Source organism: Theropithecus gelada, chromosome 4, assembly GCF_003255815.1.
Source record: "Theropithecus gelada isolate Dixy chromosome 4, Tgel_1.0, whole genome shotgun sequence".
In the NCBI taxonomy this organism is placed as follows: domain Eukaryota; kingdom Metazoa; phylum Chordata; class Mammalia; order Primates; family Cercopithecidae; genus Theropithecus; species Theropithecus gelada.
Genome location: NC_037671.1, coordinates 56,778,433 through 56,804,014, shown reverse-complemented (window position 1 = coordinate 56,804,014; position 25,582 = coordinate 56,778,433). Strand labels below are relative to the sequence as shown.

Sequence of the window (25,582 nt, the reverse complement as noted above, 5' to 3'; positions counted from 1 at the left end):
ATCTTTAAGTAGCTGTTTTCTGCATTCTCTCTAGAGTTTTTGGTGGCCATTGGTGAGAGAGAAAGGCTGTAGAGAGTTTACTTTATCTTGGCTGTCAACAGAAGTCAGATTTTTACCACTGTATATTAGTTTTTACCCATCCTAGAATTTCATATAAGTGGGACTATACAGGAGGTACTCCTTTGTGTCTTTTTTTCTCTCATGTTTTGAGGTTCACCCATGTTCTTGCATGTAACAGTGTTTTGTTCCTTTATACTGCTAATTCCATTATGTGAATGTATCACAGTTTTCACATCCATTGGTTTTATTATTTATTTATTTTTTTTAGAAATTAATGTTTATTTCCATGTTACTTAAGAACTGGTGCAAGAACAGCTTAGGAGCATTCAGTAGTTGCTCCTACCTATTCAGTGGCCCAAGCGGTGGGAGCTGCACATCAGTCTTCTGTGGCAGGCTGAGCACTCCAGGCTTCAGAAGGAAACTGCTGAATAGGCACAGAGGACACCTGCATGTCTTCATACCAGTCTGCAACTTCAGGTTGAGTAGCGGTGAACTCAGGAGATGGAGAAGTCTATTCACCCTGAAATTCCTCCTTGGTCACAGCCTTTTCAGCAGCGGGCTGCTCTTCTTTTTCAGTCTCTTCAGCATCTCTGTAGAAGAAGAGATCAGGCATCTCCTCCCACAGGTGTTCACAGGAAATGGTACCACACATGTGCAGAAGTTCCTGGGCCAGCATCCACCAAATCAAACCCACTGAGTGAACTCCCTTTTTGCATGGGATGGCAATCTCCACATAGCACAGAGGAGAATCTGTGTTACATGGAGCAATGGTATGTAAGTTAACATAAGATGCCCCTGTGAGAGGCAGTGGTCAGCCCTGGGATCAGTCCCCAAAAGATGCTGTGGCTCCTGGAAGGGTGCCTGGATCTGGTTAGTGAAGATTCCAAGAGTGAAGCAGCCAGCAATTGGAGTGGCTCCAGTGACAGCAGCAAACTTCAGCATGGCCCTCTGGCCACTATTCCTGGAGAATATCACACAGACATTAGCAGGGTTTTCAATGGCAACAATGGCACAAGCTGCCAACAGAAACTTCCCCCAGGTCCTCTTCAAATTTATGATGTAGATGCCATCACATTTCTTTTTATAAATGTACTGTTTCATTTGAAAGTCAAGGTTGGTGTCACCTAAATGGGTTCCTGCTGCAAGGAACTTAAGGACATCCTCCTCCTCCATTTGCAGGACATCAAAGGCTCTGTATACTGTAAAAGTTTACCTTTAAGTTACGACAGGAATCTAGAACAATGCCATATGGACCCTCTCTGGGTAGCACAGAAAAGCCCATTCTCTAGTTGATAGATATTTGGGTTGTTTCCAGGATTTGGCTATTATGAGTAAAACTGCTACGAACATCCATGCATAAGCCTTTTTGTGAACATAGGCTTTCATTTATCTTGGGTAAATGATCACGAGTGGAATTTTAGATCACTTAGAAAATATGTGTTTCACTTTATAAGGCACTGTCAGACTGTGTTACTAAGTTGATGTATCATTTTATAAATCCACCAGAAATACATGCGCAGGCTAGTTTCTTAAAATCTTTGCCAATCCTTGGTATTGTCAATAAGTTTAAAAAGGGGAACAATAAAAGTACCAGACAAAAATGTAGAACATATTTTGTAAAAACAGAATAAGATAAATTGTTTCTAAGTGATAGTGAAAGCTTGATGTCATAAAGAAAGCTTGACTCCATAAAACATAAAATAACTACATGACAAAAATAATGTCAAATGAAAAGAGAAGAAAATGGCTAAAATATTTGTCAAACGTATTAAATATGTTGATGTCCTTAATTTTTAAAGAGCTCTCATAAATTAATATGTAAAATACATCAATCCAGCAAAGGTGAAGAGCAGGCAGTTCATAACAGAAAGATATTTTAAAGGTGTTTAAAGTTGCCCAATTTCACTCAAAATTATTGAAACATGAATAAAACAAAATATGTCATACTTCTATCCAATAAAAAAGGGACGATTTTTGGCTATGTACTGTGTTGGCAAGAGTTTTGGGAGAAAGAGCTTCTCATACACTGTTATTGGCTATATTAATTTGTATTTTCCCATTGGACCACAGTTTACTGTATACACAGTGCTTTGGGAAGCACTCTCTTAAGTGGTTTGTCTTCTGCTCTCACCCTGCCACAATAATAATCAACACAGAAGAAGACTTCTCTGATCAAAAGTGAGGGGTTTTTAACCATACACCAAGCAGCGGACACCAGCTGGTTGTCCTCCTATTCAGTACCAACACTATCTACTGCGAGATAGTGTCAGATCCCACAGGTTAATACTCAATACCATAAGATTATCCTTTCCTTCCCTGAAGTCACAATTGCAGGCCTCTGGAACTTCTGACCAATCGGCTTCAAGTTGGCGCTCCCACGATCCTCTCTTAGAGTTTATTTGCTAGAGCAGCTCACAGAACTCAGGGAAACATATTTATTGGCTTATTAGCAAGCATATTTTAAAGGGTACAAATAAATAGCCAGATGAAGAGATACATGGGATGAGGTCTGGGAGGATTTCTAAGTGCAGCAGCTTCTGTCCCTGTAGAGTTGGGGTACACCAACATCCTGGCATGTGAAAGAGTTTTTCAGCTTCCTGTCATTCTCAATGTGTTCAGCTCTCCAGAAGCTCCTGGAACTCCATCCTTTGGGCCTTTTGTGGAGACTTCATTGGTTGTCTATGATGAAAGCAGGGACAACTATGTCAAAATGTGATTGGACAAAAAGGATGTGGTCTAAACTCAGTAAGCCTTGTCCATTCAGATTCTTCTTGATCTCTCTGTGCAGCATTCCTTCCTCCAGAGCAGGGAGCAGGACTCTCTCTAGGATGAGGGTTTTATGACCTATAATTGGATTACAGTCCTATTTTGGGCGGGTGAAAGGAGGACAGAAGTTCAGAGAGAAAGCTTTCATTTCCTGAGGCTTGCTTCTGAGGCCTAAAATTCTCCAACATTATAACCAAGACTGTGACAATGATTATGGAAGTTAGGAACTAGGAACCATGGATGGAAACGAATCCTAGTATCACACACAGGTGTTAGGATTTAATGTTGAATGTTTATAGAGTGTATTTTATGTATATTGCCTAAATTTATTCTACCAACACCAAAATAATTAGCTATTTTATATTCTCATTAAAAAAAAAAAACTTAGAGTTTAGAGAGATGTCTTATTCAGTCAGGTCATACAACTAGTAAGTGGCATAGCTAGGTATAGAGACCTTATTTTTGGATTTCAAGTTCAGTTACATTAATCAGAGTTGACTTACCTTGAAACACATGTATTTTGTTCATCAGTGCATGTCACTATAAAGATGCTACATTTTATTACCTAGATAATGTGCTGGTTTTGTCCTAAGTTTATAGAATTGCTGTAACAATGTTGAGGGCATTCTTTTTTTTCCTTATTAAAATCTTGAAGAGGTGCTTTTATTTTTATTTATTTTTGTTTGTTTTAAGGACATGTTTTAAAATCTATCATTTGGACGATTTGGGTTAATAATTTTTGTTTTAGTGTTTTAAAGAACAGGCTCAGTGAAAATACTTTATTAACATGATAAATGATAAGTTTAAATAAAATACATGAAAAAAGAAAGTATAGTTTTGAAATAATTTATGTGGCATTGTACCAGCTTTTGAGAGAGTTAATTATTACGAGTTGCTGAACATTACTGCAATTTTCACATGGAAATACTTGCCTCTCTTATTTCCTTGTGTTATTGAAGACACATTATGAAAGCCATAATATCAGCAGCTTGCAATTTGGAACTCATTTGATTTAACTGATAAGAATCTTTTTCATTTCACGAAATATAACTTCACTCAGAAATATAAAACTGTTCTGCTGTATTAAACAGTGAATAATATAAGGATAACAATGTTAATTGGCTTTTGGACTGCAAGTACTTGAATCAACTCTCTTCTCCATCATTTTTCCATTAGATTTTGCTTGAATTACTCAAAAAAACCAAGGTATTTATCCTGATTTGTAAAACAATATAACATTTTTCTGATAAGTGTTTTAACATTTTTAGAAATTATCTGCACTGTAAACAGACAGACAAAACAACAACAACAACAACAAAACACTAAAGCTACCCTAGAATGCATGTTCAGCTGGATAGCCATTAAACATTTGTTCAATAGCCAATGATAATCTTCAAGTCAAATAGATCAAATAGGACATTAGGTTATACTATAAAACAACACAGTTGAGTCTGGGAGTTAATCCTATTAAGATTTGAATATTGACTGCTTTTGCAGTCTCCCCTCTTGTGGCAGGATTGGGTACTGGTTAATGATGTGAATTCTGCACTAAAGCCACCTTTCTTTGGCCACCTTCTAGCTGTGTGATTTAGTGAAGACTAACTTGCTTTCTGGACTTCAATTTTCTCATCTGTAGAATAAAAGTAACCACCTGCACACATAGAGAGTTTTAAGAATTAAATGGGACAACCAAGAGAGTGCCTAGTCCAGTGTGTGGAACATTAACAAATACTAAATAAGCATTCATTTTCTTTTTTCCCACTCCTTGACTTCTCCTTTGTCTTCCCTCCAGCCATGAAAGTTTTCAGCTCAGAGGGGCTTGTTGTGGACCCTACATTGTGCCTAGACTCCCTCTCAGGAAGACACCTGCTGCCCCTGCTATGGGTGTGCATTGGTGGAGAGCCTTCAGTTGTCAGCACCTCCAGAGATTGCCTTGGATGCTGCCAACTGCTTTAATAAAAGTCAGAAGTCAGACCCTTTCCCAGGGCAGTCCACTTCTAAATGACAGACCACTCTTTGCATACAGAGGCTGGGCCATTTCTGCTCACATCCTTGTCACTCTGTCACATCCTTGTCATTCTAGATCCAGAGCTTCTCTGTGGGGTCTCTGAGGCACACTCTATGTGTGCAGGTGGTTACTTTTATTCTACAGATGAGAAAATTGAAGTCCAAAGAAGCAAGCTAGCCTTCACTAAATCACACAGCTAGGAGGTGGCCAAAGAAAGGTGGCCTTAGTGCAGAATTCACATCATTAACTAGTACCCAATTAGCCGCAATAGGGGAAACTGCAAAAGCAGTCAGTATTAAAACCTTAATAGGATTAGCTTCCAAACTCATCTGTGTTCTTTCATAATAAGATTTTTTTTTTAACCTAAGTTCATTAGGCCTGCATCACAACTCAATGTCTTGCTCTGTCCAATGTTGCTTTCTTCTCTCTGTTCTACAGAGATTGATCCAAAGGATACTTTGATAAACATCTTTCAGTAAACTCCAACTCGGAGTTTGTTCTGCAGAGAACTCAAGCTGCAAACCAGCTCCTCTCTGCTTTTTAAAAGACTTTGAGGAACATTTGATTCAAAGCACAGCCAAGGGCATCCACTTTACTCCCTCATTTCACTTCCTCCACCTGTTTCACAGCACTGTCAGTAATCTCTCAGCCTAGGTGAGAAAAGATCCAGCACCTAATGTAGAACACTCACTCCTGATAAAAAATAAATCCTTAGTTTGAGTAATAATCATTTCTCTCAGGCTGAAAAGCTTAATTTCAACCTGGTTGGACTCTTAATTCTATAGGTAAGACCTAAAAAGATTGTGAAACATTGATATTAAAATCTAATTAACCTCAGTATTATATTCTGTCCAGAACTAGGCTGAGTTTTTTTAATGGCATAGTCTTATTTGGACAAAACAAAACATTCAGTACCAGTGTTCTGCCATCAATCATTTCTACTGCTATTACAAACGAAAGCAATGATGGTAATAATAATACCTGAAATTTCAAATACCATATTACAGTTAAAAAATGCAATATGTAATAATGAGATAAGAAGGTTAAGAGTATTACTTAGTTACTATACATAAAGAAAATGAGGCCCAAACTGCTTAACGGTTCATGAAAGTTCACAGAACTAATTGGTGGAATTGAGGCTGAATTCAAACTTCTGACATTAGACTTGATGGTTTTTCTCCTACATTGTGATTAACCCCCATATCACTTACAAAAATCAAGTCTGTTTGGGAACATGAATACAAATAAATAGTCTAAATTCTTTCATATTTGATTACTGGAAAATGTATGTTAATAGAAATACTTGTCCATAGAACACAGCTTTGCAGCCTATTTGTCCCAAAGAGCTGAACATGCCTACACACAGCAACAAACAAATTACCTTACAAATACACAGCACTAACAATAGTTATGAACTCCAGTTACTAACACAGGCAATATCACAAAGATGGATAATGTGGCTTTCCCAAGGATAAATATGAAATCGGTGGGGCATATGCTAGGACCATAGTTTGGGGAAAGTCTACTTGTGTGTTCTAAATAGACTTTCCCAGGGAGTAAATGGAAGCCTGGAATTAGAAACTGGGTTTCTTTGTTCCACCATGTGCTGACCTCTGGATACAGAACCAAAGGAAGCTACACAGTGATTTGAATAGCAAGTGCTGTATAGAGTGTTCTATATTTAGAAATCACACTGAGTACGTTGGCAGAATTATAATGGCCTGATGTACTTTGTGGCATTACTTTGCTAAGAGGAGTGTAATGATTGCTTTGTTGACATATATCAGATATCTCAACTGACATATGTCAAATGTTAATCAGAAAAACAAGAAACAATTTCATTTTTTCACTTAATCATTTTGATTGTCATTTTCTCAACATTATCAATTAGCATGCATGTTGTTTGTTGCAATTCATTTGTAAGATCAATTCAAGAGATTCCAAAGTATTGAACAAATTTTGCTCAAAATCAGTGAAAAAAACATCCTTTATTAAAATTCAAAACAATGAAAATTCATAAAGCTGTATTGGTAAAGGAAAATTTTGCTTCAGCATGTTCATCATTAGATGATAGCAGGTGTTATGAAGGATAGAGCTATTTCTTATTGTTAATGTCCCATGTGGGCGCACAGGCAACAATTATGGTCTGCTGGGGACTGGGCTGCAGATTTCTCTGTTATGCATCACAAGGCACAATAACAGCTACAGTGAACTAGAGTAATAAATCTTCCCTGAAACAACAATTTGGTATTTACTTAAGTTTGTGATGACTACATGCTCTATTTTGAAGCACAGAATAACAGAGAATTGCTTTATGAAATCTTACGTGACATTCACAATTCTATAAATCCTCTCCAACCTATACAAACAAGAAGAAAATCTCACCAAATCTAATACTGTTACACATCTCTTTGCAGTAAGAGGAAGGAAGAGAATAGTTTTATCATTTTGGGTCTTCATTCTGGCTAAATTCTAGTGTAGAAGATTATACAGTGAAATATTTTCTCAATGTTTTATAGAGTTTTGGCTCTACTCCCATTGTAAAAAATTGTCCTGGCATATTTGGATGGGTTTTTGGATTTTCACACTTGGAGCAATGGAAGACTTGGTACTATCTTATTCATCTTTTTAGCTGAATACCTATCAGAACACTGGCCCATAGTAGGTTTTCAATACTAGTTATTAAGAGGACGGCAAAGATGAATGAAGCACACTCTCTTTGTTCTCATGGAACTCACTAGACCTCCACGGAGACACCTGTGTGAGATAGTATTTTACTGCACTTAAAAAGAGCTTTATCATGTTTAAAGCGCCATTTATTTCAGAATCTCTCTGTATCCTTCTTTCCATGACAGAGGAAGAAAATCATCAGGAAAAGAATCCTCCTATCCCTGGAGCTGTGACTTCTCAATCACTGATTTTTCTGCTGTTATTACTAATAGCAGAAACAAATTACTGATGATTGTAACTATGATAAAAATGCTGGATATAGCTCATACAGAATCACAAAAGCAGAACAGAGTTCTGACCTGTGCTCTTTTTCAATGCCAAATATGGTTCTGATTACTAAGTTACTTAGTAAAGGCATTCTAATTTAAATTCTTGAAACAATGATTCATCCTAGGGGATAAGAAAGGTTACTGGCTTTGGGAAGTAGAACTCCTTGACCTTTGGTTCTTTCTTGTTTGCCTAGATAAATATGCCCTACCCAGAATTATGAAGACATAGGAAAATCTGAACAGACCAACAAGAAGTAAGGAGATTGAATTAGTAATATTAATAGAATGTGTTACATTAAAGAAAAGTCTAGGATGTGATGGCTTCATTTCTGACTTCTACAAAACATTTAAAGAATAACCAATATCAATCTTCCTCAATCACTTTCATGAAAGATCAAAGAGGAGAGAATATTTTCAAACTTTTTTTTTTTTTTTTTTTAAGGCCAGCATTGCCCTCATACCAAAGCCACGCAAGGACATTACAAGAAAAGAAAATTACAGGGCCATATCCTTATTCAATATAGATGCAAATATTCACAACAAAATACTAGCAAACTAAATTCAATGCATTAACAGGATCATCCACCATGATCAAGTGGGATTTATCCCTGGGATGCAAGGACAGTTCCTTGTATTTCTAGTAGTTTTTCATCTATATTTCAGTGTGATGCTAAAGGACACATAAATCTTCAGTATTACTGTAATATTTGCAAAGTCATCTCAGAATTATAAAATAGCTTTATCCTAGTTAATATTTCATTATAGCATATATTATATATTATTATTTTACTAGCATTATTTCTTTTTTTGTGTGTAGGTTTGCTAGCTATTTCTCTGCTTATTCTTTTATTGTCTACATATTTAAATAATTTTCTGTGTGATGATTATTACGTATAACATACAATAGAGTTTTCATTTTAAAACTCAACTGAGTTTTTTTCCAATGGCTATTTTCCTGTTATATTTATTGTTATAACAGATGTACTTGGCATATTATCATTTTATTTCAAACATTTTGCTAAATGCTTCCTTGATTTATTTTTGTCTTATTTTTTAAAAATCTGATTCATTTTCTTGATCTCTGAAATTAGACCCCTCAATCCCTGCAGTAATCTTGAATGTACATAATGTGTTTAAATTCTACTTGTGTTTACTTTTATTCCTTTAAAATAATTACTTAAACACATAAACTACATTTCTCACCATAACAGAATAGCAAGTTACATTTCTCCTGCCTATCACTCTACCAATATTCTGATATTAATTGGTTGTAATTTTATCCCCATTATATTAATAGTGATTATCATTTGATATCATGTGGCTTTTCACAAAATTTAGCATTTGTATTCAATGTAATAACCATAATAATTTCATTTATTTATATCTATTTAGCATTCAAATGGAGTCAGTGCTCATTGCCAATTCTTTTGTGCCATAATTTTATTATTCATGAGTTTATCTTTTAAATTCATGTTGAATGTGAATGATATATCTTACTGATGCTTTGCTTATTGGAAAAAATGTATTTCTTTCTCTTCACATGTAAATGATAATTAGGTTTGTTGTCAGACATTGTTGGCTACCTAACCATTATCTATTTTATCTTCTAACTTGCCACCAAAATTTTGGTTGTGTTTGGGATGGCGATGCACCCAGCCAAATATTTTTTTTTCAACCTTCCGAGACCAGTAAGATATTTGTAGTATGATAAAAGAGTGCACATGCAGGTTGATTGGCCCTCTCAACCTTCTCTTGAATATGGACACCGCAAGCATATTCAGTGCTCTTGGGCCATGAATCTTACAAGGTTGAAGACAAAAGCTAACAGGCTAGGAATGTTGGAGAAGAAAACATAGTACCTGGCCGCTGAGCAGCTGGATCAAGCATCATCACTGGTCTGCCTCTAAAATGCTTGTTATTTGAGATGAGTGGTGTTCAAGCCACATTAACTTGGGTTTTCAATTAGCTTGAGCTGAACTGATATAGTTTGACATAGAATATAGGCGGTTTTAACCTTGTCCACTATTACAGCAAAACTAGTGTAAATGGAACCTCTAAAGAACAATAATTATCCTTGTAGTCTTCAATCCAATTTCAAACTTCTAGAGATATTTTCATTATGTTGATGATCATGTAACCCAATTTTCAGTATTATTCTGGGTTACTAATCCTTGCTTGAACATGTGACCAGTCTTAAAAGCTACTGGTCTAGAACTGTGAGGTTGAATACAAGTAGCTACTAGCCTCATATGTCCTATTAAATTTATGTTTATTAACATTAAATACATTTTTTTAAAAACTAGTTCCTCTGTTGCACTAGCCACATTTCAGTTACCACATGTGGTTAGAAGATGCCATATTAGAAGAGCAGGTATAAACATTTTACCTCCATACAAAGTCTTATTGGGCAGTACTGTCTTTGCTACACAAAATGTGCTCTTACGACCAGAAGCTTCATCACTACCTGGGGCTTGTTAGAAATGTAGAATGTGGGGTCCTACTATAGACATACTAAGTGAAAATTTGAACTTTGATAAGATTTCCAGGTAACTCATATAAACCCCAATGTTTGATGTGCACTACCCTGTATGATCTGGTCCTACGTATATATTGGTCCCAATATTTAATAATAAGCTAACATTTATTGATATGTAGCAAGTTACTAAGAACTATTCTAAGAACTCTACAAAAATCTCAGTCAGTCCTCACAAAATATAAAAGGGACATTATCTCCCTTTTACATATTGAACAAAAAGGCACAGAAAAGACATATGACTTTACTAAAATCACTCTGTGAATACATCAGGGAGCCAAAATTAACACTCAGTCATTTTGACTAGACAACTCATAGTGCTGGTTCCCCCAACTCTCTATTATAATTGGTATCTTTAAATACTAGGTTTTAGGATCTCTGAGAGAAGGACCATGTCTTATTTTTTAATTAATTTTAATAATTTTTTTAGGCCAAGTCTAGCTCTGTCACCTAGGATAGAGTGCAGTGGAGTGATCATAGTTCACTGCAGCTTTGACTTTCTGGGTTCAAGCCATCCTCTCACTCAACCTCCCAAGTATCTGGGACTACAGATGGACACTATCATTTCCAGCGACATTGATTGATTGATTGATTGATTGTAGAGACAGGTCTCACTATGTTGCTCAGTCTGGTCTTGAACTCCTGGGTTCAATTGATTCTCCCATCATGGTCTCCCAAAGCACTGGGATTACAAGCATGAGTCACCACACCCAACCATGTTTTATTTTTGAGTTCAGAGCCTATTAGAATACCTGGCACACAAGAGATTCTCAATTTCTATTTATAGAATGAAGCATGTGTGAATGAATGGGGGGATCAAGGCTCATTTTGCCTGATGTCAAGTGGAGTTCCTGGTAACTCTGTCACAAAGTCTATTATTTTTAGTTGAAATGAAGAAGACTTTGTTTACCTTTGGTAAAAACAGAAATTTGAAACAATTCCACACAGTTATCACTCTTAAGCAAATAACAGATCCAGCAAAGAACACTGTGTGGAATACTATGAAAAGTGAGTGGATAGAATACTCTTAGTGATAAGCATCCACTAAAGCAGTTATAAAGGGTTTGGAGCATAAAAATATTTTAATGACCAAATCAGAATAATGGCAGCTGTTGTAACAAACAGACCCAAATCCCCGATGTATACTGCTTTAACAAAATAAATGTTTATTTCTTAGTAATGGATTCAAAACAGGTGTACCTAATGGGCAGCTAGGTCCTCTCCCAGTGGTGTTCTTTCCTTGTCTTTTGTGACTCTGCCATGTTTACCACACAGTTTACAGGTTCTCTATGCTTATTTTGTTTTGTTTTTAAGATGGAGTCTCACCATGTTAACCAGGCTGGTCTTGAACTCTTGGCCTCAAGTGATCTTCCTGTGTTGGCCTCTTAAAGTGCTGGGATTACAGGCATGAGTTTATGATTATTTGTAAAAATCCAGAAGAAATGGTTAAAACAAAAGTGTAGAGAAAGCAAACTTTTTTTTTTTTTTTTTTTTTTTTTTTTTTTTAAGACAGAGTCTCGCTCTGTTGCCCACACTGGAGTACAGTGGCGCCATCTTGGCTCACTGCAACCTCCACCTCCTGGGTTCAAGCAATTATCCTGCCTCAGGCTCCCAACTAGCTGGGACTGCAGGTGCATGCTGCCATGCTCAGCTAATTTATTTTGTATTTTAGCAGAGACGGTGTTTCACTGTGTTCCCCAAGCTGGTCTCAAACTCCCGAGCTCAGACAATCTGCCTGCCTTGGCCTCCCAAAGTGCTAGGATTATAGGCACGAGCCACTGCACCCAGCTGCAAACTTTCTTTTTTAACCCTCTTGAGTTTAATCCTCTTGGCTCCACCTACATGCAAGTTGAGGAAAGTGCTATGAAATTTAATCCCTGGCTGGGCAGCCTTTCCAAATCACACCTTTGTATTATGGTAGAGCCAACACAAATATTTTGATGGACAAGTATTCCCCTTTCCGTATATGCTGAGAGCAAAAAAAACCCACATGATTTATTTTAGTTTAGATCTTCCTAACTGCAGAGCATGAAGCAAGGACTTCGATGTAGATAGTTTAATGGAAAGTGATTCCAGCAACCAAGGTGAGTGAGTAGAGTGAGACAAGAAAGGAAAGAAGGAAGCTATGGAGCTGGTTACTGTGGTACATAATGAGGCAATCACATTTATGACTCTGATAAAACGTGTAGAATGCATGTATATTATCCTCTAAAGTACAGAAGACAAGAATACTTAGCCCATTGACTCCCATACCCCATGAGCATTACCCCTTCAGATTAACTTCCCTGTACTCCCAGGCTATGCTGCAGGTTGTGTTAAGCAGTCTTGCCAAGATTTGGAGAAAATTCTGAAGCAGAAAAGATCGGAGTGTGTTCAGAGCTGTCTTCTTTTGGAGGCTGGAATAGATAGGGAAAGACGATGCAAAACCCTGCATAACAAAAGAAAAAGTATACACAAAACACCATACAAGGAAAGACTAGTAAACTAAAATTAGGAGAGAAGGACAAGGAAGAATAAAAAATTTTCATGAAAGAGTCAAAACCTTTATAAAACAATGTCTCTCTAGCATAAGACACATGATGGACAGAAAGAAAGGAAAGTAACATTTGTCAAATACTAACTATATTGAATTTTTACATGCATCATACCATTTAATTCATCCAATAATTGTGAAACATAGGTATTGTTCTCATTCTACAAGGGAGACATTATGGCTTGGAAAAAATGAGTTAATTGTTAAAGATTATGTAACTGGCAAGTGCTGGGTTCCTAATTCAATGTCAGTATGGTTCCATGTCAATGATCCTTCCACTGAAACAGCAGAGGATAAGGAAAAGTGACTAATGATCTAGACAGTAAGACTAAGAAAATGACCAAGGCCAGTGCCCCTCATACTGTAATATGCATATTAATCATCTGCAGCGTTTTATTAAAATGCAGGTCTGATTCAGTAGGTCTGAGGTGAAGCTTGAGATTCTGCATTTTTTCATGGGCTTCCAGGTGATGCAGATGGTGCCGGTTTGTGGACCATACTGTAGTTGCTAAGGCCTGAACATTTCTACTGAAGTCTTGAGAAAAGAGAATTGTTAAAATAATATTTTCCACACCCATTCATGACTTTTATTATAAAAAAGAAAAAAAAAACTCTCATTAAACTAGGAACAGGGGGGAACTTCCTTAAATTTATACAGAGTATCTGCAAAAAATATACAGCTAACATCATACTTTAATGGTGAGAAACTAGAATCTTTCCCACAAGATCAGGAAAACAGCAAGGATGTTTCCTCCCATTACTCCTTTCAACACTGTACTAAAAGTAATAGTGAAATAGCAAAGGAAAGAAAATAAAAGGTATACAGATTGGGAAAGAAAAAATAAAACTGTCTTTGTTCACACATGACATTATTGTCTATGTAGAAAATGTAAAAGAATTGACCAGAAAAACTCCTGGGAATAACAGTTAAAACAGGTTGTAGGATACAAGGTTAATATACAAAAGTCAATCACTTTTATGTATACTGTCAATGAACAAGTGGAATTTTAAATTCAAAATACAATACTATTTACATTAGTATGCACAGAAGTAAAATACTTAGGTATAAATCTAACAAAATACATAGAAGATCTACATGCAGAAAACTGAACTAAATGAATGGAGAGATAGTCCATGTTCATGGGTGCAAAGACTCAGTATTGTCAAAATGTCAGTTCTTCCCAACTTGATTTATAGATTCAATGTAATCCCAATCAAAATCCCAGCAGTTATTTTGGGGATATCGACAAACTGGTTCTAAAATTTATATGGAGAGGCAAAATACCCAGATCAGCCAGCATGCTATTGAAAGAGAAGAACAAACCTAGTAAATTGACACTACCCAACTTCAAAACTTATTATGAAGTTCTAGTAATAAAGACAGTGTGATACTGGCTAAAGAATAGACAAATAGACCAATGGAGCAAAGTAGAAAACACAGAAATAGACCCATATAAACACAATCAACTGATCTTTGCCAACGACATAGCAAAGATAGTTCCCCTCCCCCCCCAACAAATGGTGCTGGGACAACTGGACAACCATATTTAAAAATAAATTTAGACACAGACTTTCCACCTTTTACAAAAACTAACTTAAGATGGATCACAGACCTAAACATAAAAATGGAAACCTATAAAACCGCTAGATGATAATATAGGAGAAAATTTAGATAACTTTGGGTATGGAGATGACTTTTTAGACACAACACCAAAGGCATGATCCATTAAAAAAAAAGCTAAATTTTGGTAAAATTAAAAATTTATGTTCTATGAAATATACACTGTCAAGAAAATGAGAAAACAAGCAACAGACTGGGAGAAAATATTTTCAGAAGCTATATCTGATAAAGGACTGTTATCCAAAATATCCAAGATCACTTAAACTCAACAAGAAGAAAACAAAGAACCTGCTTAAGAAATGGGCAAAAATTTTGTAACTGTGTTTTACATTTAAGTGTTTAATTCATCTTGAGTTAATTTTTGTATAAGATGTAAGAAAAGGGTCCAGTTTCAGCCTTCTGCATATGGTGAGCCAGTTTTTCCAGCACCATTTATTGAATATAAAATCCTCTCTCCATGGCTTGTTTTTGTGAGATTTGTTCAAGATCAGATTGTTGTAGATGTGTGAGGATATTTCTGAGGTATCTGTTCTGTTCCACTGGTCTAGAAGAAAACCTAAGCAATACCATTCAGGATGTAGGCACGGGCAGAGACTTCATGATGAAAATGCCAAAAGCAATTGCAACAAAAGCCAAATTGACAAATGGGAGCTAATTAAACTAAAGATCTTCTGTACAGCCAAAGAAACTGTCATCAGCGTGAACAGGCAACCTACAGAATGGGAGAAAATTTTTGCAATCTGCCCATCTGACAGAGGTCTAATATCCAGAATCTACAAGGAACTTAAACAAATTTACAAGAAAAAAAAATAAACAACTCCATAAAAAAGTAAGCAAAGGATATGAACAGACACTTCTCAAAATAAGACATTTATGTAGCCAACAAACACATGAAAAAAGCTCAACATCACTGATCATCAGAGAAATGCAAATCAAAACCACAACGAGATACCATCTCATGCCAGTCAGAATGGCGATTATTAAAAAGTCAGGAAACAATAGATGCTGGCAAGGCTGTGGAGAAACAGGAAAGCTTTTACACTGCTGGTGGGAATGTAAATTAGTTCAACCATTGTGGAAGACAGTGTGGTGATTCCTCGATCTAGAACTAGAAATACCATTTGACCCAGCAATCTCATTACTGGGCATATACCCAAAGGAATATAAATCATTCTACTATAAAGTCACATGCGCATGTATATTTATTGCAGCACCATTCACAATAGAAAAGACCTGGAATCAACCCCAATGCCCATCAATTATAGACTGGACAAAGAAAATGTGGTACGTATAACCCATGGAATACTATGCAGCCAAAAAGGAATAAGATCATGTCCTTTGCAGGGACGTAGAAGGAGCTGGAAGCCATCATCCTTGGGAAACTAACACAGGAACAGAAAACCAAACACTGCATGTTCTCACTCATAAGTGGGAGTTGAATAATGAGAACACATGGACACAGGGAGGGGAACGACACATTCTAGGGCCTGTTGCGGGTTGGAGGGAAAGGGGAGGAACTTAGATAATGGGTCAATAGGTGCAGCAAACCACCATGGCACACATATACTTACATACCAAACCTGCACATTCTGCATATGTGTCCTGGAACTTAAAAAAAAAAAAAAAAAAGAGAGAGAGAGAGAGAGAGAGAGAGAGACAGAGGGAGGAAGAGGCAGAAAAAAAAAAAAAAAAACAGAAATGTGCACAAGATCTGAACAGACACCCACCTCACCAAAGAAAATAAACAGATGGCAAATAAGCACATCAAAAGATGCTCTACATCATATGTCATCAGAAAACTGCAAATTAAATCACCAATAAGATATCTATTAGAAAGAGCATCAAATGCTGAAAACTGACACCACCAAATGCTGGTGAGGATATGGAGCAATAAGAACTCTCACTTACTGCTGGTGGGAATGCAAATGGTACAATCACTTTGGAAGACACTTTGGCAGCTTCTTACATAACTAAATATACTCTTACCATATGATCCAGCATTCATGCTCCTTGCTAATTATTATTAAGAAATCATGCAATAATTTCTTAATACTTAGAAATATTTACTCAAAAGAGTTGAAAACACATGTCCACACAAAAACCTACACATGAACGTCTCTAACAGCTTTTTTCATAGCTGCTAAAACATGGAAGCAACCAAGATATCTTTCAGTAGATTAAAGGATAAGTAAAGTGTGGCCCATAAAGACAATGGAATATGATCAACACTGAAAGAAAATGAGTTATCAAGCCATGAAAAGACATGAAGGAGATGAATGCATATATATAAGTAAAAGAAGCCAATAGGAAAAGGCTACGTACTGTATAATTCCAACTATGTGACATTTTGGAGAAGGCAAGACTATAAAAATAGTAAAAAGATTAGTGGCTGCCAGTGGCTAGGTGGGTGGAAGGAAAGAATAGATGGAGCGCAAAACATTTTTAGGGCAGTGAAACTACTTTGTATAATATTATAGTGGTGAATTCCTCTCCTTATACATTTTCCCAGACCCACAGAATGTACAACACTGCGTTAACCCTAAACTATGGTTTGGTAACAAAGATGTGTCAGTGTAGGTTCATCAGTCGTAACAAATTGCCACTCTGGTGGGGGATGTTGATGTTGTAATGGAAAAGACTACTTATGCATCAAGGCAGGGGTTATACAGAAAATTTCTGTACCTTCTGCTCAATTTTGCTGTAAAACTAAAACTACTCTAAAGATAAAATCAATTTTTAAAAAGCAGGCTGGGTAAGGTGGCTCGTGTCTGCAATCCCAGCACTTTGGGAAGCCAGGCAAAAGGAAGGCTTGAGGTCACCTGTTGCAGTCCTAGTTACTCAGGAGGCTGAGGCAGGAGGATTTCTTAAACCCAGGAGTTTGAGGTTACAGTGAGCTATGATCACACCATTGCACATCAGCCTGGGCAACAGAACAAAATCCTCTCTCTAAAAATAATTAAAAATAATTTTTAAAAGGAGATATTCTTGCTTAAATAATGGACTTAAAATAATTTATGTTTACATTATTTAGAGGATTCTATTTCAAGTTTTATCCATAGAGTAATTAGGATTTTCTCAAAACTCTGTATTTTCTAATTATTGTAGTTCATAAAAAAAAATAGAGAAATACTGACATCATGAGAAACATACAAATCTATGATACCAGCCAACCACCTATTTATCAAGGTTGTTCTATTCTTAACTGAATCAACCTACACCTCTGCTATTTGGCAGATTGGTAGAGAGAGATGATACCCATAAAAGGGTTATTTGCATAAACTCTATGTAAATTCAAATGTATAAAATATATTGATGCCACAAATAAAATTAAAAAGTGTACATTAAATAAGACTTCCTCACTTTTCATTTGGCATGCCACTTAAGATTCTGGTATCTCCATGGAACACCCCACTAGGTATTACTGATATTGTAAAAACAAAACATACCTAAAGTCTGGCTTCTGCAGAGGTGTCCCTGATGTCAAGGTTCGCATTTTTGACCTGGGACAGAGGAAAGCAAAACTGGATGAGTTTCCACTCTGAGGCTACATGGTGCCAGATGAATATGAGCAGCTCTTCTCTGAAGCACTGGAGGATGCCCACATTTGAGCCAACAGATACGTGATAACAACTTGCAGCAAAGTTGGCTTTCATACCCTAGTGTGGTTCCACCCCTTCCAAGTCATTCACAACAGAAAGATGTTGTCCTGTGCTAGAGCTGACAGGCTCCAGATGGGTATGGAAGATGCCTTTGGAAAGCTACAGGGCACCATGGCCAGGGTTCACATTAGCCAATTCACGTGTCCATTTGCACCAAACTGCAGAACAAAGAGCATGTGACTGAGGCCTTATACAGGGCCAAGTTCAAGTTGCTTCACCAGCAGATGATTCGCATCTCAAAGAAGTGGGGCTTTACCAAGTTCCAGTCAGATGAATTTGAAGGCATGGTGGCTGAGAAGCAGCTCATCCCAGATAGCTGTAGGATCAAATATAATTGTGGGTTTTGCCATTAAAAGTAATTTCTTTTGCACCACCCTAATACATCCCCAATTGTGGCCTCCTGGACCAGTGACAGGTCTTACATTCATGAGACTTTCCACTGTGCCCCCTCCTCTTTCTGCCCACCAATAAATCCTACTTCCTATAAATAAATAGTAAATAGGACTTAAACTTAAGCAAATATGCATCTATCATTTAATAGCCTTGTGAGGCTGGGCTTGTGACTTCTTTAAATCTAAGTCTCCAGACTCTTAGGTTAGGGTAGATTAATACCTAACCCATAAATGTCCTATGCTAGTGTTTTATGCTAGAGTGCCTGGGATAACAGAAAAGCCAAAACCCTATTATACGTATTGATATTGAGCCCAAAAGTAAATCAACAGCAGAAACAGAATCAAGCAAAGCAGCTGGGATAGATAACTGTAAGAATTTCAGAAAGAGTAAGCAGGAACTTTACTCTTAAGCCTTGGCTGGAAAAAGAAGTATTCCCATTACAATTACAGAGTTGGCTTTATACATCGAGTACCATATTAGTAAGAAAAATGCCTATGGGTGTTAGAAATGTTTATAAGTCTATTAATTTCAGAACGAACACTTTCTGAATTCTTCAAGGTGAAAACCAGTTTTTACTCTTCCTGGCATTGATCTTTCTCCACAACTCGCTCTAAAAAAATCAATGGCAGTTTCTTGCTGGGCTCTGTTTGGAAGGAACTGGAAGCAAGTCAAACAGCTTTGGAGTTTATTTTTGTTAAAGGGTGGGCACAATAGAGGATGTACTCGACATCTGCAGCATCCATGATGAATTATTTATTCCTGATTATTCTGAGCAGACAGACTTGTTTGCAGCAATATGTCACACATATTACAAAAGTTAAAATGCAAATGAAAGAGGGTCAATCTTATTTTTAGCACCATAAAAATTTCTTAATGTTTAGAAATATTGTATTTCATGTTAATGATAAAAAATCTTTTAAATCAATTTTTGGCTTCTAATAATATATTAGTCCTATGTTTATATTTTATTTATCAAGCTTTTAGTGGTTGTATCATATGTCGATCTTATTTTTATGGGTATTCTGAAGGATAAATCTTAAATATGATATCTCATTACTAATTTAACTTGAATTGACTTAACGGTTTTCAATAATGGGTTGAATATAGCAATATAATCAAAAGTCATTTTTAAATCAGTTTGAATACATGTGAATCACAATTGAGAAACTTAGTAAAAAGGAAATTCCATTTTTTCTTAGGAATAAAATATGAATTTAGTCTCAGTGTGTGCTAAGTGTTGTTTCACAGTATATTATAAATAAAATGATATTCAAGAATTATCTTTTAACTAAAATGTGTGTAATTGCTGATAAATGTAGTACTCAAATTTTCCTTATTTACATTATACGTAGCTGCTATTGAAGCCATATGTATCATTAGCTAAAAAAAATACCACTTCATATTTTCTCTACCCCAGACCCTCACCGAACTCTTCAATATCTCCACCATTGTCATCAGCAATCAAGAGTGAGCATACGTGTTTGGTCATGGCTTTGCTACCTTGATAATATTTATAAGATTTTATTGTCAGCCTGCTTCAGTGAACTGATGAATAACTGTTACAGTATTTCTGTGGAAAAACATTGTCTCTGCACCTACAACAGATAGACCTCAAAGAACTTGTTAGTTGAAATGAAATATTGGTTGGTATTGTCAAAGTTATCATTTCCAAATTGATTTTCTATTCAATTCCTTTTCAATACTCACTTTTATATGCCCACTTTACAATTTTTATTATTCATAAAGAATTTGGAAAATTCTGATAATTCACATGGAGAAAGCTTTAAAATGATATAACACACCACTTTGGAGAACTCTATACTTATTTTGCCATGTTTCCTTCTAAGAATGTTCCTGTCTATATTCATGTTTTTCTCATATATATATTTTTAAGGAGCCATTTAACCATGTTATTTTTAAGCCGAATTTTTTACTATAATATCTTAAATATCTTTACATTTAATATTCTACCACAACATAATTTTAATGACTACATGGTATGAATTGTATGAATGTCCCATGGCTTCTTCTTTATTTTCTAAATTGTCCTGTATTAGAAATTTAGGCTGCTTTCCACTATTTAGCTTTAGAAGCAATTTTGTGATGAATGTCGTTGTAGCTATACTCTGTCCATATTCCTATTTCTTTGGGATAAATTCTCGGAATAGCAATTCCTGGGTCAACATATAAAAACCTTTTGGCTGGGCATGGTGGCTCATGCCTGTAATCCCAGCACATAGGGAGCCCGAGACAGGAGGATCACTTGAGCCCAGGAATTCAGGACCAGCCTGGGCAACATGGAGAGACTCCATCTCTACAAAAAAATGTCAAAAAATAGCCAAGTGTGGTGGTACACACCTGTGGCCCCAGCTGCTCAGAAGACTGAGGTGGGAGGGTCACTTGAATCCAGGAGGTAGAGGCTGTAGTGAGCCATGATTGCACTACTATACTGCAGCCTGGATGATAGAGTGAGACCCTGTTTCAAATAAATAAATAAGATTTTCAATAGGTTCTGACAAATTGTTTTTCAGAAATACATTAGGTTTGTGCAAAAGTAATTGTGGTTACTTTTAATGGCAAAAATTATGATTACTTTTGCACCAACTGAATAGTATCAATTTATACTTCCACCAAGTACGTGTAAGGGTCCTCTTTTACTTGACCCCTCATCAAAACCTATGGTCCAATATATTCTTCAGAGTATATACTAGAAAATCAAGGGGGAAACATACAATCAGGGATGGGGGAATGGTGAGAGTAGAAATAGGAAGAAAAGGAGGCCATGACCTCCAGATGTTGGATAAATCACAACTCTAAGATCACTGGGGAATGAAGAAAAGGTTTGTTTGGAAGACTTTGAGGTCCAATGTAATTTTATTATACGAGGTCCTAAAAGTCTCCTTCAGGACTTCCCACGAAATTTCCCGTCACTGGTTTTCTCAGGAACTTTCTGCTATAAAAATTTGGAATGTCAGGGCTAATTTGTTCTCTCAAAAGCCTGATTATAAAAGCATTTTAAAACCATGACAATCTATGCAAACATAGAAGACATAGATAGAAAAAGGCTATGGGTGTTAGGAATGTTTATAAGTCTATTATTTTCAGAACACTTTCTGAACTCTTCAGAAAGTTAGAAATTATAATAATTCATGCTAATCTCCCAACAAACTGATAATCCCAAACTATTGTTAGAAATATTAATTATTCATAATGTCTCCCATTGTCTTGGGATTGTATCTTCTCTCACCTGACCACAGAGTGCACACTTAGCCTATTATTACTAGATTGTAAAATAATTTATAGAAAAGAGATTAGATGATCTATAAAAATATAGTCACTCATTGCTCATTTTACTGGGCACAGGTTCAAAGCATTGTTCAATGTCTTTCATTCACACTGTGTTTCACTCTTCTGTATCCAGCTGGCTGCTTCTCAGAACTCACATTCACCAAGATCATTAATATTTTGTGCTAGAATTAAAGTGTATACATGCACTTGTGCATGTGTGTGTGTGTGTGGGGAGAGAGAGAGGGAGAGGGAGAGAGGGAGAGGGGGAGAGGGAGAGAGAGAGAGAGAGAGAACGCACGCAGAGATTTGAGTTCACTTTACATCAAATGGAAACTGCTCTCCCAATACCTGTAAAGGCAAACCAGCCTCTATACTCTGCTTAGGGATTCCTCAAACTAAGTTTTTTTCCTCCCTTGGATACACTGCATTTCTTCTCTATCTTAAGCTACTTTTCAAATTTTAATTATCACATCTTATTTTAGTTAATATGCTTTTTAATTCTAAAATATTTACATGCCAATCTTATAATTTTTCATTCTGGCCTACAAAATCAATTATGAACTCATTTTCATAAGATCATTCAGCTTAATTTTCCTTAGGAGAAAACCTTTTGTCAGTTAAATGCTTTAAATATATCTTCAGTCTCGTTCCATTTGAGATTAGCTTGGAAATAGTTTCTTTAGATAGAATATCAAATTGTAAAAATTGAATAACTATCTTTATTTATAAATATATAAAGTTGGATCTTACACTACCACTTCATAATAAGCTTGGTGAAATGGCTCGACTATGAATTTTATAGCTCAAGTTCATTGGACTGCTTATTTTTTATCTAAATAAAATTATATGCCATTTCTACAGGATGAATAACTCAGAAGACACATTAAAAAATTCTGGCAATTAATGGGTGTCTACATTTAAATTTTTCTTTTTTTCTTTTTTTTTTTTTTTGAGATGGAGTCTCACTCTGTCACCCAGGCTGGAGTGCAGTGGCACCCATCTCGGCTCACTGCAACCTCCGCCTCCCGGGTTCAAGCGATTCTCATGCCTCAGCCTCCCAAGTAGTTGGGATTACAGGTACCCACCACCACACCCAGCTAATTTTTGTATTTTTAGTAAAGACGGGGTTTTACCACCTTGGCCAGGCTGGTCTCGAATTCCTGACTTCATGATCCATCTGCCTTAGCCTCCCAAAGTGCTGGGATTATAGGCATGAGCCACCATGCCCAGCCTAAAAATTGTTTTCTTTAATCTTTGAAATCCATATTCTAATAACTTGTCAGTGTTGATGGAGAAATAGACTTAACATTATAAAGTTCCTTTTTCTAGTGCTCACAGACTTTTACTTCACTATTTCTTGTAAACAATTTTTAATGTGTAGCTTTTAGAACCTTTGAAATAAAAGCAGTTTGGTTAATGAAGATGTTAGAGCATTAAACCTCTTTCAGGAGGTCCAAAATTCTTGTATGATCTTATTTGTATATCATCTTAATTCATTCTGCCTTTTGCAATTATTCGAACTATTAATTTATTATTATTGAGAAAAAGTCTCGCTCTATCACCCAAGCTGGAGTGCAGTGGTATGATCTCGGTTCACTGCAACCTCCCCCTCCTGGGTTCAAGTGACTCTCATGTCTCAGCCTCCCAAATAGCTGGGATTACAAGTGTGTGCCACTATGCCCTACTAGGTTTTGTATTTTTAGCAGAAACAAGGTTTCACTATGTTGACCATGCCGGTCTCGAACTCCTGACCTCAAATGATCCACTCGCTTTGGCCTCCGAAGTGCTGGGATTACAGGCATGAGCCACTGCGCCTGGCCTAGTCTATTATTTTAGATATTCCTATACAGTTGTCTCCCTTTACCATGGTTTCACTTTCCATAGTTTTAATCACTCACTGTCCAAAAAAAAAAAAAAAAAAAAAAGAAAAATCAAAAGGCAAATTACAGAAATAAACAAGTCATAAGTTTTAAATCGTGCTACTCTGAGTAGCATGATGAGATTTCGGCTATTCTGCTTTCTCCTCCTCTGGACATGAATTCTGTCCAGCAGATCCACACTGTAGACTTTCCCTTTCCATTGGTAATTTAGTACCCCTCTCAGTCAGTAGATCAACTATAATGGTATTTTAGTGCTTGTGTTCATATAACCCTTATTTTACTTAACAATGACCCAAAAGCACAAGAGTAGTGATGCTAACATATTTTTGTGATCGTTCTATTTTACTGTTATTGTTGCTAATCTCTTACTGTGCCTAATTTAGAAATTAAAATTTATCATAGGTATATATGAGTAGGAAAAACACATAGTGTATATACAGTTCAGTATTCTCAGTTTGCAGGTATCCACTGGGGCTCTTGGAATGTATTCCCTGCAGATAAGGGATAATTATTGTATTTCAGTTTGACAAAGAGAAGTCACGTTTTTAAATAAATGTTATCGTTGTATATTTAGTCTGTATTAGAGCTATTAAGATTCATTGGTTTGCTAGGATGGAAAGTATTACAACAGTCCCCAGGGATATTCAAGTCCTATTCTGTATGTTAGGTTATTTGGCAAAGAAAAATTAAGGTTGTAGATAGATTGAGGTCGCTAATCAGTTGATATTAAAGTAACAAAATTATCCCGGTTTATCTAGGTGAGCTCAATATAATCACAGGAGTCCTTAAAAGTGGAAGAGGGAAGCAGAAGAGGAAGAATCAGAGGGTGGAAGCATGAGGACTCCACCGGTTGTTGCTGGAGGAAGGGGCCATACACCAAAGAAAATGGGTGACCTCTAGAAGCTAGAAAAGACAGGGAAATGGACTTTCCTCTCAAGCCTCCAGAAAAATACATAGCCTTACTGTCCCCTTGATCATAGCCCAGTGAGAGCCATGTCAAATTTCTGAGCTGCAGAATGAGAAGATAATAAAATTGTGCTGTTTTAAACCACTAAATACTTGGTCATTTATTGCATCACCAAAAGAAAACCAATATAGCTGGTAATCTGGCTGCCTAGTAAACATTTAGATTAAAATTCTACATTATAATTTAAATGGGTTTAAATATACTCTATGTTTTCCCAACTCTGATGTTTGACTCTATACTTTTTCTCCATTTATATAGTTTTAGTTTAAGTTCTAGTGAGCATTTGTTTATTTTGCAAAAGGCTGCAAGCTGTCTCCCTGTTTCTGCTTATCCCTATAGCCAGTCGTGGAAACATTTCCGGAGTTGCAATTTTCATTTCGTCACCCTATTTCTCACAATTTGGGAATGACTTCTAAACTTCTTTCTCAATATAATTATAATTCTTGATTATGGGTTCCTATTTCTCTACCAAGAAACCCCACCTTCTTGGGCAAGTACATGTGCCTTCTCCTCAGGGCTCCAACAGTACTTTGTCTATACTTGTATTCCCACCTTTCATTGCACTTTGGTTTACTTACATGCATCCATCGGTTCCCACGGGATTATCAGCTCTTTCAGATATTGGTTTTGTGTATGGCACATGGAAGATGATCAATGTACAGTGAATACATGAGTAATTTCTACAAGAATACTTGCTAGCATCACAGACACACGGTGCTTTTTATTGCTTCTACTTTCCTGTATATTCCACCGACCCTGAACTACACAGGAGGCGCCTTCTCATTTGCTTGCTTGCATTTAGACAAATGAATTCCTTTAAAACCGGTCTCTCTTTACTCTAGAAAACATCCATTGCAAATCTCCATGTGCACTGA

General features: G+C 36.4%; 2 pseudogenes; one reads left to right on the top strand and one right to left on the bottom strand.

The window, feature by feature from the left end:
- Window positions 1–376: 376 nt before the first annotated feature.
- LOC112622592 lies at window positions 377–3,354 on the bottom strand (annotated as a pseudogene).
- A 14,597-nt stretch (window positions 3,355–17,951) lies between these two features.
- Window positions 17,952–18,609, top strand: LOC112623487 (annotated as a pseudogene).
- The last annotated feature ends 6,973 nt before the right edge of the window (window positions 18,610–25,582 follow it).